At 37.7% G+C, this 21010-nt stretch overlaps 1 protein-coding gene and 1 long non-coding RNA gene across 8 annotated transcripts in view; one reads left to right on the top strand and one right to left on the bottom strand.

Annotated features, from left to right (window-relative positions):
* The window catches only part of flz (transmembrane serine protease filzig), a 424928-nt gene that overhangs the window by 213103 nt on the left and 190815 nt on the right, over positions 1-21010 (top strand). Inside the window, exon 1 of one of the 4 annotated variants that reach the window (XM_081735522.1) lies at positions 11526-12281. The exons of the other annotated variants lie outside the window; for them this stretch is intronic. The gene's annotated coding sequence lies outside the window, so the exon portion shown is untranslated. Of the gene's footprint in view, positions 1-11525; positions 12282-21010 lie in introns of those variants that run through there. 4 annotated transcript variants of the gene reach the window in all.
* LOC145668045 (uncharacterized) overlaps positions 1-21010 on the bottom strand; it is a 316452-nt gene that overhangs the window by 251250 nt on the left and 44192 nt on the right. The gene's annotated exons all lie outside the window — the stretch shown is intronic.

Genomic DNA, 21010 nt, shown 5'->3' with positions numbered 1-21010 from the left:
CAATCAACCATTTTAGAAAGAATATCTTGGAGCTTCCTCACTTCGGACAAGAACCACTGGCGCAAATCCCATTGGTATGAGGTTGGTGTATGTCCCCTGCAATCTTCGAACTAGAGGACTGTCCCCCCAATAATCTGATTTGAAATGTATTTTCTGGGGAGAAATGTGATGATTTGTATCCGATTGCGATAAAGAAAAGTGAGATGAAATTGATGTGCCCCACAAGGGAAGAAGGCACTAGTCCTAAATGGGTGACATTCATAAGTCCTAAACGGCACAAGCCCTAAACGGCATAAGTGCAAAAAATATAGGCACTAGACCTAAATTTTAGGACTTGTGAAATTTAGGACTTCTGCCGTTTAGGACTTCTGCCATTTAGGACCCGTTCTGCACTTATGGCATGGCGCGTCCTCAGGTTGCGGATCGAGGAGAAGACCTCTAGATATAGAGGTTAGCTGCGAATATACTGAATAAGCAGTCGCGGACAGCCGACTAGGAGTGGTCCTCCAGCTTGGGGGTTTGGGTAGGGCTAACAACCTCATCCTGTAAAAAAAAAAAAAAAAAAAAAAAGAAAAAAAAAGCACTTGTTCAGAAATATTCACAAAAGCCTCGGAAGAACTGATAACTTGGCACGACCTCAGCAAAAGAAAATGGACATGAGACTTGGAACATGGAATATTATGAGTCTTTATAGGGCAGGTGCGTTAAAATCCGTAACGAGTGAGGTAGAGAAATACAGGATGGACGTAGTAGGAGTTCAGGAAGTTAGGTGGGAAGGAAATGGATCTGAGAATTCCGGAAATTTTACGTTCTTTTACGGGGAAGGAAACAAAAATCACCAGTTAGGAGTAGGGTTTTTCGTTCATAAACGTATATTGCCAGCAATTAAACGGGTTGAATTTGTTACTTACAGACTTACTTTTATTACTCTTAAGGGACGGTGGTGTGATATTATTGTTTTAAATGTACATGCCCCAACTGAAGATAACGATGACAATATAAAAGAGAGTTTTACGAAGCAGTGGAACGGATATTTGACCAACTCACGCGATACCATATGAAAATTCTATTAGGAGATTTCAATGCGAAGGTAGGACGAGAGGATATTTTCAAACCGATTATGGGGAACGAAAGTCTGCATAAGGAAAGTAATGACAACGGTGTTAGACTCGTAAATTTTGCAACATCCAAAAACCTAATCGTGAAGAGTACAAAATTCCCACATCGCGACATTCATAAATACACTTGGACATCACCAGACGGGAAAACACATAATCAAATTTATCACGTTTTAGTAGATAGAAGAAGGCAATCTAGCATAATTGATGTCCGGTCGTTTAGAGGGGCTGATTGTGACACCGACCACTACCTGGTAGCAGCGATAATACGAGAGAGGTTATCGTTGAATAAAGGTAATCTTCATTGTCCGAAAACGGAGAGATTCAATTTAAAGAAATTAGAAGAGAGCCAGGTAAGAGAGAAATACCAGATTGAAGTTTCGAATAGATTCTCGGCTTTAGAAGATTCGGAGTGCACTAGTGTTGAGGACACCTGGATTGAAATTAGAGATAGCATTAAAATTTCAGCAAAAGAAAAATTGGGACACGCGAAAATACGTAGGAACAAACCATGGTTCGACCAGGAATGCATAAAACTAGCAGAGAAGAGAAAACAGGCAAAATTACGCTGGCTACAAAACCCGAATGAAATAACTAAACAAAATTTCGCAGATAACAGGCGGGAAACTTCCAAAACTTTTAGAACAAAGAAACGCGATTTTCTGAAAGCTAAAATTAAGGAACTTGAAGATAATAGTAAAAATAAAAACATCCGGGACATGTGTAAGGGAATCAACGAATTTAAGAAAGGCTATCAACCTCGTGCTTATATATTAAAGAAATATGACGGTACAGTTCTCACTGACACGGATAGCATCTTAAATAGATGGAAAGATTTCTTTGACGATTTGCTTAACACGCAACCGAAAACGAGTGTGAAAAGGAGATACACACCGCAGAACCGTATATTCCAGAACCCAACCGAATAGAAGTTGAAACTGCTATAAAGAAATTAAAGAAACACAAATCTCCGGGTGTAGATGAAATTCCGGCTGAGTTAATTTTAGCTGGAGGTGAAAAATTGTGGAACAAGATACACAAACTCATTCTCCTTATCTGGAACAAGGAAGAATTGCCACAAGAGTGGAAAGAATCAATCATTGTTCCAATTCACAAGAAAGGCGACAAAACTGACTGTAATAACTATCGATTTTCCATTTCCCTGCAGGTGTTTAAAAAATTACATTCATTTTTATTATGACAGAACTGTACCCTAGTCATTTTTTTCGAAAAGAACTAGTAGAATAACATCTAAAATTTATGATGAAACTTGAAGATATGGTTATTCTTCTTACAGACTTTGTTAGAATTACTAAACAGATTATTACGAATGCAGGACAAAATCCAAGAGAACAAGACCTTGAAAATTCTGACAAAATGAACTAAAATCAAGGGACGGAATCATAGGCACAGCCTAATAAAAGGATGATTATTCTGTTCTTCAACTGTCACACCTTTGACAGAGGGAGGGGCAAAGGAGACTACAATTGATAGACGATATCAAAACAGAGAAATCGTACGTGAAGACGGAGAGGTTAGCGGAAGCCCGTGGAGCAAGAAAGCTTAGTTGCAGTAAGTGACCTGCCAATAATGGCAGAATACCTATGATGATGATGATGATGATGCCATGCACCTAAAATGTTATAAGTAATTCTTCTCTTTATTGAAGTAACCTTTTTAAAATACTGAAAACTCAATAAAACACGTAAGACTGTTGCACAGTAGTAAGTATAGACTACATTTCACATTTTGATCTTTGCTAAAAATATCTTGATCAGTATTTCAGAATTCAAATAAATAAATATTTATACAACACTCAAAATAAGACTTCTATATGCTACGTCATGAAGATAAACATTTAAAAATAATCAAATAACACAGAATCTTTAGAATATTAGATATAAGAGAAAGAGATACAAGAAGAAAGAGCAAATTTAATGAAAACATGTCATTTGCTATGCCGCTCACTTTTTCTGCATTACGAATAAGTTGTACGAAATAGAAGGTTTGGGTCGTTAATTTTCCAAATTCAGATTTAATAATAATTCTATCGTAATTTTAGCTGGGAAGATATAAGTTTATCTAATGCAAGCCTAGCCTAATTGAGGCGAGATTTTTCAGAAAACAAACAAACAAAAATAAATAAATAAATAAAATGAAGGGATTATATTTTTCAAGTACTGTATTTCATAATCATTTTTCGATGTATCTGAGATTAAGATTTCTGGAAGCTTTCACCAAATTGAACACATGAAAGTAGAGAAAAGACTATTGAATCCCATAAATAATCTGATTCAAAATCCAGTGACTATGAATTTGATAAAACCAATTTTTAAGGAGGGTTTGAATTAGATAAATCAATATATTCTTTCTTACAATTGTTTTACTGCCATGGCAATTTCAAGCAGAAATTTGATATACCGGTACCTAGACCATATTAATTATATCTAAAATGTTGTTCGATTCCAGGTTACATTTATTCTAAAGCATGTTCCAGTTAGGAAAACATTTAATAGAACATTAGAAGAAATTATAAGCAGAATATTTGGAGAAATTGGAATCCGATAATCGGGAAGATTGGCTAGAGCATATTAGGATCCTGATGATAGAAGTTCATAATAAATGGAAGAAAAAGGCTATTTTTCTAGTTGCTTTAATTTTCGAGGGTAATTAGAAACGTCGCAGCTACATCAAAATTTGCCATTATCTCAAGCAGCATTCGCTAGTAATGTTAAGGATATCAGACTGACTAAAGAACTAGGATCTCTTTGAACGAGTGCAAGTACCGTTACTAATAACTGCTTGAGTTCGTTTATTAAATTAACTGTTTCAGTTGAGGACATTATATTAAGCTTCGCCTTGATATCATCATACGTAAATGTCAGATGGACAAACAACTACTAACGACAATGAATAAAAAAAAAGAAAGGAAAAAGCGAAAGAAGAAGAGGAAGAAGAAGAAGTATGCTTTGCATCGTAATTACGTATGTCACTGGTACGTATCAAGTGACCTACAGAAAGAAGCAGAATTACAGAACAAAACTACTCTTTTATTCGTTTCTGGCAGCTAGTCCGTAACACATCGTGCTTGGTACAGTACTGTCACTTAACAATATTGCCAACTGTAAATATTGTTAATTTGTATTTGTTACCTTCTCAGTAAATGAAAGTTAACTGTGTAATAAGATGTTTCTGGCAGATAGAAATTTACTATAAATGCGGATAAAGATTTTTCATTTTGCTTAATAAATTATTGACTATGTTGGTTTAATTCCACCGTACACACTAGATATAATTGTTTTAAAAACTGAAATAATTTGATGTCACTAATTATATTTATATTTCTTTTGCAACCTCGCCCCTACTGTTTTACTCTGATCAATATAACGACATACCCATAGGTCAAGTCAGCTGAAAGGGCATCTAAAACACTTTTGTAAAAATTAAGTTTATTTGAAATCAGTTTTCTACCCAAGTTAACAATTATTATGCACAGAGTGGAGTAGGTAAATCTAGTTACGTTAGTTTCATAGAGATGCTAACGGTAAATTTGCGCCGATGACCCTACCTCATGAAGCTATCTACGGTAGAGGTAGCTCAAGATAGCTTCATGAGGTAGGGTCATCGGCGCAAATCTGTCTTCAACATTGGGGGCGGGAGGATACGGGCAATTTGACATAAATCTTACTTATCTCCAAAAAGCACTTTCCAAATAGGGTTATTGGAAGAAGTCTTCCAGTTCCAATATTGAGGGGACATGTCTGCCACTTCCCCGGGATTTGTGGCCGTACCTATATCTGAGACAATTTTCCAGCATGAGGAGGACATAACCTCCTTGCCACTTATCGCAATGTGTGCCCAAGTAGCGGAAGTGGAATTAAAACAGATTGATGACACTACTAAACGCGCCAAAGCATGAAGTTCACTTTGAATTAGTACAGAATACGCTTCTTTTTAAAAAGTGGAAAAGCCAAGAGAAATCAATTTTATCTCACTTTCTTTTGTGGCATACGGACAAAATCATCACATTTATTCCTAAGAAACACATTTCGAATCGGATTACTGGGGGGACAGTCCCACAGTTCCAAGATTGGAGAAACATATCCCCCTCATCCCTGCGGGATTTGTTGAGTTGAGTTGATTTTGAGTTTAACGTCCCGTTCAGCAGCGAGGCTATATGAGACGTGGACCTACTGATTAACGTGGAATCCCAACACATGAGCTCCCGCCGGGAATCGAACCCGGGTCTCCCACGCCAAAGGCGCGTACGCTAACCGCTTAGCCACGAAGAAGCTCCCTGCGGGATTTGTGCCAGTGGGTAGGGTCATAGGACAGTGTACTATAAACACGCTAGGTTGCATTAACTTAATAGAATAGGGTGGAATAGAGTAGTAAAGAATTGATTAAGCTAGACTATGTTCATTCGTACTAACTTAATTGAAAGCAGTGAAAAATTAACTGTTTACTCGCTTTTACCCGAGGAAGTAATCATATCTTTTAAAGAGTAAATTTCATTAAAATGTGTATCCATATTATAGTTAAACCATTAACACACGATCTTTGTAACCAGCAGATTATTTCGTGCAAATTTTCCTTCCTTTCTTACGTTTCTTGTATGTTTGCCTTTTGGTTATGCAGAACATTGAATTTCAGTCACCTGATCGCACTGAAGTTTGTCTGCTTGGCTATTATCACACCCCTTTACCACTTGGCAACGTCGCGCCAGAGCTTGCGTTTTATTCGTTTAGCTGAAATGCCAAGATGTTTGTCACAGGCTTTAGAAGAACTTCACTGGTGTATGTGTGCAACGTGCCTGTATTACTCAAGGTCGATGGTCAGACAACTCTCGATTGCTTGGCAGGCACGTGAGTCATTTCGATTCCTTTGTGAGCACATGATTAATGGACTTCAAAAACGGCAAGAACTTTTTTGGTTATCTTGTATATTAGTATACGGTTGATTAAGAAATATGTACTGAATTCACGAGGAGTAATTGTCTCCTTTGCCCTTTCCAAAAGATGCCACTGATTCATAAGAGCATTAGAAAAATAGTTATCATTATGTCAAAAGTATTGGCCCCTGGTACATCTACTTGTCTCTTGGTACGATTATAGCCCAATTCATAAACAAAATCCAATTTTAGAAAAGAAGTGTTAATAAATTAAAATAAAATGAATTAAAAGTAAAATAATTAATTAATTAAAACATTAAATTAAAATTACCGAAATATACAAACAGGAGATACACGTCTTAAATATATGCCTATTATAGCATTTGCTTATCACCTACATTTATAAAGGTAACCAAGAAAGTTCTGTCGCTTTTGTGGAGGTCTGTGTTCCTTTGATCTTCCCACCGTTAGTTGAATGCGAATGGAGATAAGGTGAAGGTCAATTATTGGTGTGGGTATATCCAACATACTACCTGGTTGTGGTAGTTCAGATACACCGTGAACTTGTGTAAGCATAGAGTGAACATGGAACCTCCACCAAGCGTCACAATGGCATGTATGCTATACGAGTTCAAACTAGGGTCAAACGCCGCAGCAGCGGGGCGGAAGATATTGCAGGCCTTTGGTGAGCGTGTCGTGACTACGCGGACAGTGCGGCGGACAAGGGCGGTGACGAAATATTCAAAGACGCACCACGTGCCGGAAGACCAACACATGTACAAAATGACCGGCAGCAACTGAGGCGAACAGAGTGCATACATGTGACGAACTTGGACTACAATTCAGTCTGAGTGGAGAAACCATTCGTCAGCACCTCCATCAACTTGGGAAGTACTACAAGTTGAGTTGATGGGTCCCACATGATTTGACTCCGGGACAGAAGGCAACACGAGCAGACGCCGGTGTTTCTTTGCTGTCTCGTCTGAGGAAGGAGCCATTTCTGGACAGTGTTGACAGGTGATGACAAGTGTGTCCTGTACGAAGGTCCACGGCACCGTCATCATTGGTTAGCATTCTACGAACCGGTTCCAAAACAGCCAAAACCAGCACCGCACCAGAAGAAGATCCTCGTGCGCGTTTGGTGGACTGTTTGTGGCATCGCACATCGGGAACTGCTACCTGCTGGTCAGAGCACCATTGCGACTGTGTACTGTCAGAAGTTGAGCCATGTTCAAGAAAAACTCAAAACACTTCTGAATCGCAAACGGATACTCCTTTTACAGGACAACGTTAAGCCCTACGTTGTTAGGTAGGATGATCCGGGAGACCATTCTACACCTTGGATGGAAAACACTATTGCATCCGCCATACTCCCCGGACATTGTACCATCCGACTATTACCTGTTCCATTCCTTGGACAATCACCTTAGAGGACGCCAGTTCAAATTTCTAGTAGAGGTGCAAAATGCACTTGATACCTTCTTCGCCTCACGGCCTACCAAGTTCTACCGTGACGGAATCTATGGCCTTCCAAAAGGTTGGCAGAATGTCGTCAATGCTGATGTAGACTACTTTTGATCTTCCTGTTACGTCTTAGGTGACATATCGATGTTCGAAGATAGTGGGTGAAAAAGCGACAGAACTTTCTTGGTTACTTTATATATACAGCAAGAAAAGTAGTTTCACATGCCCAAAACAAAAATTACTTTTATACTTGAGAAACAAAAATATACAAACGACTCAGAAGCTTGGATGGATCTCTTCTTTTTTCCTTACGTAACACTGTGCGTTCTATCAAAAGCTGACAAAGTGAATAATTTAACATCATGGGTTAAACAAAAAGTGCAATGTTGGCGTGATTCTCGCTGCGAAGGCCTTCCTAACCACAGTAAAAAATTCTCCAAAGATCGACGACCAGTAAATTCCACTTTTAACATCAAGAGTGTCGAGAACAAATTAGTAGACGGTGATGTCCGCAGCGCAGTACGGCTTTTCATGTCAGAAGATACTATAGCTTCTCCGAATGGAACTTCTCCGAATGAAGCATTAAAAGAGAAACATCTGGCTCACAGCCACCCTTCTGAACCTCCCGATCTCATTGAGCCCAGTATTGTAACGCCTAGAGTATCAGCTGACGAGTTTACGAAGGCACTTAAATCATTCCTCTTCGGGTCATCAGGAGGTATGGACAGTCTCCGTCCCTGAATATTAAAGGACCTCCTACTATCCCAAGACTGCAAAGCTAAAGACCACCTGAATAACGCCATCTGTGATTTCCTCCACCTGATTATTTCGGGTGATGTGCCCACGGAAATTATACCTATTTTCTTTGGAGCACCACTAATAGCTTTGAGGAAGAAAAGTGGCGGCATTGGTCCCATCGCAGTAGGCAATGTGTGGAGGAGATTGTCAGCCAAAATCATTTGCCATAGAATTAGAGAACCTCTAACACATTTTTTATCCCCACACCAACTGGGAGTTTGCGTCCCACATGGAGAAGAAGCAGCAGTCTACGCTCCTCGTATCTACTACTCTTTTCCACACCATCAGGAGAACATGTTTCTGAAGATAGACTTAAGAAACGCATTTAACGAGTTCAATCGTGATTCTATGCTCATACAGGTGAAAAACAGTTTTCCGTCAATTTATCGATACGTCCATCAGTGTTATTCGAACCGAGCAACTTGTACTTAGAAGACGAAATAATCCTCTCTCAGCGTGACATACAACAAGGCGACCCTCTTGGCCCTGGTTTGTTCGCACTAACTTTACAATCCATCGTTAACAGTATCAGTACGGAACTGAACATATGGTGTTTGGATGACGGGACTGTATCTGGAGACAAGGATACAGTACTAGAGACATTAGAAATGATCCGTAGACAGGCTAAAGAGATCGGATTGCAAATGAATTTCTTCAGATGTGAGGTCAGCTTTCTCGGAGTCTCCAATGAGCAGGCTAATAACCTCTTCAAGCTGCTTGACAAAGCCGCGCCTGGGATTCAAAGAATTTCGACAGATAACGCCAGCTTACTAGGAGGAGCATTATCTAATGAGGCAAGACGAACAATATTAAAAGACAACATTTCTAAATTAGAATTTTTCTTTACATGTCTTTCCTTGATTTCAGCACACACTGTCTTTTACCTACTATGCGCCTCATTGTCCATGCCAAGGCAGCTATACTTTCTTCGCTGTGCTCCATCTTGGCGGGATGCTGATCTTCTGGAATGCTATGACAACACCTTAAAAACCGGTCTAGAATCTATCCTGAATTGCTCACGAAACAATAACTCTTGGTTGCAGGCATCCCTCCTTGTTAACCACGGAGGTCTCGGCATTCGCCGTGCCATGGACCTGGCTATTTCATCCTTTCTGTTTTCGTTCTATGGCGCTAAGCCATTGATCGAGACCATTCTCCAACAAGATCTTAGCCTCGTAACGGATTCGGATGTCAACGACAGCATTTCTAAGCGGCCATTTATCGTGGGATCATATCCCCCTGACCTTGATCAGAGAGGATTACAATCCTCTTGGGACGATCCCTTTATAAATCATCAATTTTCTTCTCTACTTCAGTCATCCGATAACCCAGAAGACAAGGCCAGACTCCTAGCTGCATCATCTCCTGAAGCAGGCGCTTGGCTCCATGCTATCCCATCACCTTCTTTAGGATTGCATCGTCCCAATGACAGTTTTCGAATTGCCAGTGTACTTACTGCGTTTGGGAGCAGATGTTTGCGAGCAACACAGATGTCCTGCCTGCAGGTGTCGTAAACAAGAAGGGCCTTTACGGACTCTCCTGTGCCAATAGTGCGGGCAGACATTCATGCCACTCCAGTGTCAACGACATGATGCGGTGCCCTCGTATCATGATGGCACTAATTTCAGCAGGCGTTCCTTCTATACGCGAACTGTTGGGATGCAGTCGTGCAGACGGTAAGAGGCCAGATGGTATGACCCTAATACCGTGGAAGAAAGGAAAAACACTTCTATGGGATTTTACTTGTTCCGATACCTTCCCCCCATCAAATCTACATTCTTCTTCAGCACAAGCTGGCAACGTGGCTGCTCGCCGTGAAACAGAAAAACGCAAGAAGTACAGCAATTTACTTGAAAATATCATTTTGCCACTATAGCTATCGAATCAGGTGGTTCCTGGGGTTCCAAAGTTCTTAACTTTATAAAAGAAGTCGGACACCGAATTTATTTGTCGTCAGGAGACGCTAGAGCAACTTCTTTTCTACTGCAACGCATCAGTATGGCAGTACAAAGAGGGAACGTTGCATCAGTTTTGTGAACGCTACCCTCTGGTAAGGAACTGGAAGAGATTTTTTTCTGTAATAATCTGGGCGAAAGTTTGAAAGTGCTGTTGCAAAGCTTATCACAATAATGTAGATTATTTGATAATTGTATTCTCAATAAATAATAATAATAATAATAATAATAATAATAATAATAATAATAATAATAATAATAATAATAATAAAACCTTCACTTGTGTTGATACTTTTGCAGTTTCTCATGTCGTATCAACATCTAAGGAAGCTGGAAGTGCGGCAGAAACAGCGTGCAGACGAAAACATTTAAAATATAAATGCTTAAAAGAAGACCATTTTTTCATTCCCTTTGCTGTTGAAACAATGGGTGTTTTCAGCAAAGAGGCAAAGAATCTAGTGAAAGAAATAGGTTCACAGCTGGTTGTGAAAATATGAGATCCGCGGAGCAAACAATTTTTAATACAGAGACTCGGTTTAGCAATTCAGCGGGGAAACGCAGCTTGCATCTATTATGGAAGAAGTTTTTTTCTCTTAAATAGTTAATCCGTTCCACGCTAGCCACATCTACCATCAAGTACTGTTATATGAAGGTTCAATTATATCTCATTGCACAGCACAGTGTTGCCTAGAATTTCGTATATATATTTTCTTTTAGTGAAATTTAAATTTTAAGTACAATATTCAGTGTATTTTGTTTTTAGGTAATTAGTGGTTTATTTCTGTAGTGGTCTATTAATAAAACCTTCTCGCTGACTTACTTCGTTGCCGTATACAATTAGTTCATGGATCACAAACCACTCTTCGAAACATAACTTCACTGGAAAGAAAGAAAAATTCACCTAGGAAATTCGATAGAGATGTAGGTACCATGTCCCCTGGTATGTAATGTCTGCGTGGAAGCAACTTTCCCTAATGTAGGTCCTATGGGCACTGACATTATATATAATAAAGCTAACAACTGTTATATCTCATACAATTTAGCAAAATAATAGGTTTCGTTGTAGAATTAGTTTCGTTGCATCTTTTAAGAAAGCTTTTCTAAATAATAAGTGACATTCTATGCCATATTCATGATCCGGTTTGCAGCACTGATCCAACCCAACAGAGTGCTTTGTAAAGCAAAGAATTAGGTCATTAACAATAAACTTAACTGTTGCGAAGAGAAACTAGTTTGGCAACACTGACACTACGAAGCGGTAATCTTATGTACAACATGGTTACAAGTGTTTTCACAACGTATTCAGATGCGGTCCGAGCGAGCAGTCATTTCTTTCTTCCTTTCTTTCTTTTCTTTTTCATTTTTTTTTTTTTTTTAATTTCCGCGTTCAGAGCGACTGGGTTTGTTATTTTCCCATACATTGTGACCAGTTGTGTTGTTGACAGTGGTTGTTGAAGATCTAGTTCAAGTACGTTACCCAAAAGAACTGTATATCCTTCTGCTTCTCCCTTCCCCTTTCACGATCTTGCACCAGAATGGTTTTGTTCTGCAGTAGTTAGGTTGATTAACATTGTTAAAGAAAGATAGCCACATTGTCATTCGTTGTTAGTATTGTATAAATATAGTGTTAGAAAGAATTTTAACTTGAAGATTGTGAAGTGTTATAGAGATGTGAGTGAATAACTTTTTTTTAAATAATATTCCAAGAATCCAGATTCAATGATATTACTGCAAAACGAAATACTTTATATATACACACAAAACTACGAGAGTATTTTAAAAGTACAGGACATCGAGACTTTGAAAACTAAAAAATCTCACAGTATTATAAATGAGAAAGAGTTTCAACATGTATTCTTCTCTTATAATATGTAAGTGATGATTCGTAAGCGGAAACGATATGTGAAATTACTGGCGTGTGAACTTTTCTATCGTAATTATAGAAGTGGATTAGTGACGTATTGTGTTTAGTGTACCAACACCATGGATCAGCAAAAACAGTGGATTTACTATACTGCATCTCTTACTGGAATATGATGTGGTGATCATTTGACGGTAAGTTTTAATATAATTGGCATAGTTATGTTGCTAAATCATGGTACGCTGTTTGTATGATAGAAGTTTTAAAATAGGTTCTTACATTTAAAAACCACGTTTAAATGCATAATCATGCGTAAAATTTATTAACTAACAATACATTTTATTGGTTTTAAATTTATATTAGATGCATTGGAGTAAAAAAAAAAAAAAAAAAAAAAAAAATAGGGATGAGAGCAGACCTGCAGCCAGCTGCAAAAGTTTAGGGTAACCATAGTTGGGGAGCAAAAGGGGACTTCGGCATCTATGGCCGTTTACCCCATCGCGTTTGAGGGATGACGTCCCTCGGTGAGCATACTATCCGGGGAAAGGGAAGGAAGCAAGCGGTGTGGAACCTAAAGTCCCCCATTTGGCTGATGGGAATGAGGAAAACATCATTCAGGGTGACTGGCCTGAAAAAGCGTTTTACACTTTTCGAACGACTGCCTCTACCAGGAATCAAACCCGGGACCGCTCGCACCGAAGCCAAGAGCGTTAGCGACTACGCTACGCGGGGCCACATTGGGAAGTTATTTAAAAAGCCTTAACCGCTCTACGTCAATACTTAATAATAATAATAATAAATGGATATTACAGAAATGTTTACTTGCCCATTATAATGTAAAATATACAAAGACACATTGTTATTGGATGATTTAGTGTCTTCCTATAACGTAATACTATTTATTGAAGTATGTTGACAGTAATTCAGCGTTTTAGTAGCGTAATGGAATCATTAATCTTCTTTATCAATCAAGTTTTTCTATTGTCACAATTTTTGTGAATCAGTAATAATTAAGATGGTTTTATTCTTTAAAGTGGGCAATGAGTATAAGAGCTCTTAATACTATCTTATTGATTTAGTGATTATAGAATTGAAAAAGATTAAGTAAACATAATACTCTTTACTGTTTAAAATTATTTAAGTAATAACATCCGAGAACTATCTTAAAATATATATTTAAAAAAGAAAGAAAATAAAATTTATAACCACGACATTTTCTGGCTCCCACTTATTAAAGTAAGTCATACTGCAATTATTACTGAAATGTCTATTTACAAAATATGAACAAAATTGAGTTTTCGGAAAACTCCGAAGGAAACTTACCCCAAGACCAAAATGCTACTTCTTATTTATCACTCGAAACGACATATACCATATTCTAGGGTTGTTATTGTGTTTATTTGTAAAATATGAATAAAATCGCATGAGTAATTTTTGATAAAATCATCTGAAAAACTGGCCCCAAAAATAAATCACCCTTTGTTGATATTTTCGGAAGAAATTACCTACTTCACATTATAATTCTTGCCTTTTTTAAAAATCAAATACGAGCAAACTCCCCTGAGCAGTTTTTGAGAAAACTGTCCGGAAAAGAAAAGAAATAAACGTTGATATCTTGATACGAAACGACTTCGCCATATTCTGGAGTTGTTGATGGAATATGATATAAACAAAATTACCTAAGGAATTTTCGATAAGATCGCCTGAAAACATTCACCCACGAGTTGCCTTCCCTTGTGGGATTTTCCTGAAATAGCTCCAGGAGAAAATCACAGAATTGTTAATATTTCTTTACGAAATATGAACAAAATTGTCTGAAGCGAAAATTGATTTGGTTTTGAGAAAATTGTCTGAATTAAACTCATTTGAAGGGTAGACAACCTCTTGTGGATTTTTTCAAGACAAACGGTTTATGGCACATTGCACTTTTATCTTTATATATACACAGGGTGTTAATTAACTATACCGACAAACTGTAAGAGGTGATTCGTCACGTCAAAATAAGAGAAAAAGTTCATATGGACCTATGGCGAAAAGTGCGTAGTTTGAAAGCTAAGGCTGTCTAAAATCGCGCAAAAGCCATATTTCAAGAGGTCATATTTCGAATTCCAGAAACTGTGAATGGTGGTCCTTAGCAACGTAAAGGAAGCCACGCATACACAATCCAAAAGTCATGTTTCGTCAATTTTCAATAAGTGTACAGGGAATTCCCTAAAGGGTGTAATTCTCACATATGCTCTCAATAGAGTTTTCAGATATGCCCTGATTTCAAGGAGGGTCGAAAGTAGGCAGAAGGTAAGCCTTCACAAGTATGGACATCCAATGCTTCGGAGGGAAGTCGGAAGTGTTAGGAACCGACAGCTTCATGTCTTTTTGTGTTCTGAATAACGTGTGATGCGTGACAGTATATTCCACGCTTTCTTCACTAATAAGCGTGAAAGAAAACATTGCAGAATGCGTTCTCCTGAGTACGACAACCTATGCTGTTGACGATCCTTAAGACTTCCGACATCGTGCCAAAGGATTCCATGTTTACTGCTATTAAGGCTTATCGTTTGCCTACTTCGGACCAATCATGACGTCAGAGCATATCTCAAAATTCGGTTAATGGCAGTCACTCTACATACTCTGTCACCCATTGAACGTTAATGAAATATGCATTTTTGGATTGCGTATGCGTGACTTCCTTTACGCTGATAAGGACCACCATCCAGAGTTTCTAGAATTCGAAATAGGACCTCTTGAAATTGGGCTTTTACGCGATTTTGGACAGCCCTAGCTCTGAAACTATGTACTATTCGCCAGAGGTCTACATAAACATTTTCTCTTATTTTGATGTAAGGAATCACCTCTTACAGTTTGTCAGTATAGTTTATTAACACCTTGTATGTGGGTAGTTTTATCCTTATAACTGTGGTATGTGTATGTTCGTTAGGTTCCAGCTTAACTCTAGAATGCCCGTAGAAATTTTAACCAAACTTGGTATACATATTACTTACAGTCTAGAAAAGAGTACAGTTGGAATAAGATCTCTTTAGTGTACATGGTGGAGAGGGAAATGGGATATATAAAAATGGTCAAAATTGATCTTAATTAGTGTCGAATCCTTAGTTTTCAGGATCGCTGATATTAACTGTGGCACTTCTGATGCCGTTTAAATCCAAATTCAACCCCCTTAGTAATCCTGAGGGGAGACAATGACGTGTAAATATAATTGAAAATGGCCGATATTGAGTCGAGTACATAGTTTTCAGGATCCCTAACAAGTGAAGTTCGGGAGAAAGCAATGGCCTGCAGAGAAACTAAGCATGATATTTGAAAAACCAATGCATGCTGATTACAACAAGCTAGTAATCAGCATGCATTCCTGTACAGTTGAGAACTGTTCGAGAGAATCAACTTGGAAGTTGATATGAAAGAATGAGTATATGCGCATTTAAACGCGTCAACCCTTCCGTGCATAACGTCCACTGGAGTGGACACTGCTGATTGGTTACGATTTGTTCTGTCGGAACACTACCCGCAACCCAAGTGCATTTTTTTAAAAATAGAAGTTACTTGGATGGCCTGAGTATCTAAATTTTTCTGCCACCTGCCGGGAAACTCTGGAAGCAGGGGTCTAACGTCGTCGGTGCATACTTCAAACAGGCATAAAAGAGGTGTGGTGAGTTCTTCTGAAATATCTGCTGACATCTTCTATAGAAGGTGTGCCACGCAAGTGATATTTTTTTCTTTGTTACAATGTCTGAAACAAGCTGACATAATGATATCTGGTTTTGTTCTTGTATCTACAAAAATCATCCAAACAGGCATGTCCCATGTAGTGGACAGCATGCACTTGAAGCACGTTTATCTGCAACAATCTCTCCACTCTAGTGGACTTTATGCATCTATTGAAGATATGATTGGTTTTGCAAAAAGTGGTGCTTGTCATTCACAAAAATACAATTGGAGCCTTTATGGCAACCAATGATCCTCTTCAAGACTTCTGACTAATACATGTGTGAAATCTGGGTTCAATTTCCAGTTGATGTCACTACACTTGACTCCAACACGTTATGGCAGACAAAATTGGTATGTTCAGAACACCTCCCAAAAAGACCATCGTTTCTTAAATCAAACTAAAATCAGGAACATGTAGACCTGTACACACAAATTGCCTTGAACAAATGTTACTCAGTATACTGAGGATGACGGAAATGAATCAGCATAAGCGAATGAAGAAAAATAAACTGAAGATCCTCCCCTGACTAGAAGGAACCAAAGACGACTACAAGCAAAAGTGTAGTGGTCAAAATATGGGAATAAGTTTCCTCAGAATGTTTCTCCCTTTCTTAAAAATAACAATGTAAGTATTACAGGAACTGAACAAATTGATTTGTTTTCGCAGTTATTTACAGATGACGTTGTAAATGACATTATTTCAGAACAATCTGTATGCGAATCAAAATGGCAAGGAACACGACAGTGTTGGTCTTATGATGAAGTTTTAAGTTGTAAAGTTGTAGTTGACGTAATGTCAGTAAACCGGTTTGACCTCATATGGAGATAACTACATTTCTATGATAATTCACAACCTTGAGATGCGAACGACAGACTTCACAAGTTACGATATGTACTGAATAAACTGAAGGAAAGGTTCGAATTTGCTGTGAATGATGAAGAGTGTGAATGCACTGACGGGCAAATCATGCAATTCAAGGGTAGAGGTAACATAAACCAATGTATACTCACAAAGCGAAAGTCTGGGGGTGAAAATTTCGGTAAGGCCACAGAGTACTGGGTACATGTACGATTTTGTTGAATATGTTGATTTTTAACTCTTATTTCATGTACCAAAATCACTTTAGCAAGTTTTTTATAATATAACGTTTATTCCATTTATTTTTAGTGTAATTTTGCAAACTTTATTTGTCACAATTCAGAAATGATTATCTTATCCAAAATGCATGAAGTCTATTCAAGTGGACAGATAAAGATAATAATTAAATTCTGCTAAGAAAATATCAAATTTCAAACTTTTGGGTTTTACATGTCATAGCACATCAAGAACAATTTGTAAGAAAAAATAACCATGACATGTCAATGAGAACATAATTCATGCATGAAAGGGTTAAGTACAACATTATTAGCAACGAATATTGACATACAAATTGAAATCTATCGGAGGTAACAAACTGTTTTGCAATAACTAATGGGTTTGTTAGTTAAAATTAGTCATTATACTGTTCACAATAATAATAGGTAAGACATGAAAAATGATCATTGTTGTTCTTCTGTTCTATGAAAAAATGGCACATGGAAAGTGCTTCCTTGCACCATTAACATTTTCTATATGCAGTTGCGTTGCATCCGTCAAGGGAACAGTTCGCATAACCAAAGCGAAAAGCAAATTTTGACAGGTGATTCAAAAGGTATTTGTTCTGTAACCTGTTTTGTGGAACGCAAAGTGTAACAATCCAATGTATCGCGGTAATCGGAATTGATTCATGAGCATGGACACGAACTATATTTGATTGTTCTGTTGGTATCATAACATCCGTATGAAGAAGTTTCATACTATGTACAAATCTCCTGCCATAATCTTTCATTGGTCAAAATCGAAACATGTGAAATGGTTGTACAAATCGTGTGCAAATCGTGCATTTAACGTTGAATCTCTCAAAAAGTTCTCAATCGTACAGGAATGTTATTAGCTCGTTGTAATCAGCATGAATTGATCCTTCAAACGACATGCTTAGTTTCTCTGCAGGCGAGTGCTTTCAGATTCACTTAAATAAATAGTAACACTCCAGATGCCACTTAAGTCCGATTTTAAGCCCACATTGGTACTGAGGGGTGAAATGGTGACATGTAAAAATATCGAAAACGACCGATATTAGTCTCGAATCATTAGTTTTTAGCATCGCCAAGTTAATTGATGATAGTCCTGATATAATTTAAGTCCAAGTTCAGCTACCAGTGAGGCAAGACCACCTGAGCACTCCCGGGTGGAATGGGAGGGGCAGACAAAAAATGATAATAAATGACCGATATTAGTCGAATCCATACTTTTCGGGTTCGTTTCGATGAAAAATGACACTCTAGATGCCATTTAAGTTCAAGCTCAGCCCCCATTAGCACCCTGGGGTGTGTGTGAAATTGTGACATGTAAAAATAGTTGAAAATGATCGATAATAGTGTGGAATCCATAGTTTTCGGAGTTGCTAAAATGAATAGTGACGCTCCAAATGCCATTTAAGTTGAAGTTCATTCTCATCTGCAGAGGGTGGGGTGGGACGAGTGAAAAATATAATGTAGAAAATGACTATGATTTGTGTCAGATTCATAGTTTTCCTGGTCAGGTAAACGCCTGACCCATTTAAAATAACTTTTGGAAGGTAGTTAATATCCTTTTGAAGCTGGAGTTTTTATTCATATCAATTTGATTAGACTTATTCTTTGGGGGTAGTAGACTGTTCTAATATGTATGCCAAAAGTAGAATGTCTTCTGTATTTTTATCGTTACTCTTTCATTGATATAATTGTTCGAAGTAGGAAAGAGATTGAAATACTTCCCATGTGAAGAGCCGGGATTTCAACTAGTTAATTATGAATTATAGATTTACGAAACATGAAATCTGTGATTGTGGAGAATAATTGTTAAAATTAGCTGGATCGAACGAAAACCAAATGAAGTGTTAGAAATAGAGGAGCAGAAAAGGACAAGAGAAAAAAAATTGGTTGTTGCATTGGCTGATAAGAAGCTGTACTGTATCATGACGGAAGTGCTAGAGGGTATAGTGGCAGGAGAGGGAGGGGACAAAGGAGCCTACAGTTGATGGACAGTATAAAAAAAAGTACATGACGACAAAAGTTTAGGCGAAGACCGTATTGCATGGAAGCTTCTCAGCTGCGGCAAGTGAGCTTGCAAAAAATGACAGAGTACGACTGATCATTGTGATGAAGACAATCACCTGAGATGTTTCTGAAAATAAAAAAGCGTGTCTGGAGAATATTATAAAGCCGTAAGTTTAAAATTGGTCTAAATACGTTGAACAGTATGGCCTTTGGGCCACTGTATATGCTTGTACATCGAGTCGAACGAACAAATGGACATACATCCAGATTACTATGCTTTTTGAGGGGGTAGGGGACTATAATGAAATCTCGAATTCAAATTTTTTATGGTCACCATAATTTATTCTTTCCTTTTGTCGCTTGAAAGTACAAAGAAAGAAACAGCACACAGAAGAATATTGAACATACAAAGTGTATGTATGAGCTCACACACACACACACAAAAAGGAAGAGGAACACAGTATTGTACAAGCTTCCCGAAATCAGTATAGTTAATCATATGAGGGGGATATGTCCCCTCGAATCTTGGAACTGGGGGACTGTCCCCCCAATAATCCGATTTGAAATGTGTATTTTGGGGAGAAATGTGATAATTTGTGTCCGATTGCCGCAAAAGAAAGTGAGATGATGAAATTGATGTACCACCAGAATGAGCCTCAAACCTGCCCGCCTCCCAATGTTGAAAACAACTCTGCTTCCCTGATCCTCCGCAGCATTGTTTTTCAACTTCATAAATATTTTGAACATCGCTTAAATATATATATATATATATATATATATATATATATATATATATATATATATATATATATATATAATGTTATATATATATATATATATATATATATATATATATATATATATATATATATATATATATATAGATAGATAGATAGATAGATATAGATATACAGATGGGAACGATCTTACACGCTCCCCCCCCCTCCATGCTGAAGACAGATTTGCGCCGCTGAAAACTATAGTGCAGTAACACTATTTCTTGGTAAAGTAACAATTTCTTCCTAAATTTTGCAAATTTGTGCGTCTGTGTTTGACAATAGCACTGATTTAATCTAAAGCTCAATAATATCAATTTGCTATTTTTACCAACATTTGTCTTGAAACAATTTCGGCATCATTCTGCAACGCCCTTTGCAAAATTTTCGGATCACAGCACAACACAAATGGAAAGCTATTTAAAATGTTATACCAAGTGTTCCCAAACTAAAACTCACATTTTGCTTTGCGTTGAAGCGAGCAGTTATGGAATAAGGTCCTATATCTTCACTGGAATTCTAATTTTCACTTACTAGATCGTACACGTCTAGGCAGCCTCCAGAGGTGGTTAGTGCCTGTGAAAGCGCCTAGTTTTTAACACCAAAGAATGCTTTTTAAGTGTTAAGATAGTGTTTCAGTAAAACTAACCTATGCTATTCAGAGCAAGACAGCATTGATGCACTTGCAACGTTTGTGATGCTCTCTCCCATTCCACCCAGTTAAGAATTACTCTTACCAATATTTTTCATCGCTATTCACGTATGTTTCATTCGGATAATGATGTGTGTCAGTGGAAGAATGACACTGAAGATTTTAATAACGATCTTACCATCTACCGTTTTCTTTTTATGCTTAATCGGTGCCTTAATTTTCTTTACTTATTCGCCGATTTAAAAAATCATTACATTTGAATTAGAAAAACAAACCACTCTACAAAGCAACGTTTATTTTAAAATAATAACTGTGTGACAGTTTCGCCTACTAAGAACGTACTCGTTCATGAGGCATTATCAGAGACAATGGGTCTTGTGAATAAAACGGTCTTGACTCTGCTTACTTTACTCATAAGTAAGTTGACAATATGAATGAAAACCATCATAGTTGTGAGAACTTACTCCTAAATAACCTGAGCATGCTCACAGAATTTGCTTCATTCCACGCCGAGACGGCCAAGCAAGTACTCTGTCAGATCTTTATGTAATTTAAACAAACGTGTTAAAAACAGTGATATGGAAGAAGATTTAAAAAAAAATGATTCTTTATCAGCATTTGTGGACATGATAAGAGATTATTCAATCATGTTTAG

The sequence above is a fragment of the Thermobia domestica genome, chromosome 13 (genome assembly GCF_964235325.1).
Source record: "Thermobia domestica chromosome 13, izTheDome1.hap1.1, whole genome shotgun sequence".
Taxonomy (NCBI): domain Eukaryota; kingdom Metazoa; phylum Arthropoda; class Insecta; order Zygentoma; family Lepismatidae; genus Thermobia; species Thermobia domestica.
The sequence above is the reverse complement of the archived record's forward strand: the minus strand, read 5'-3'. Positions and strand labels throughout refer to the sequence as shown.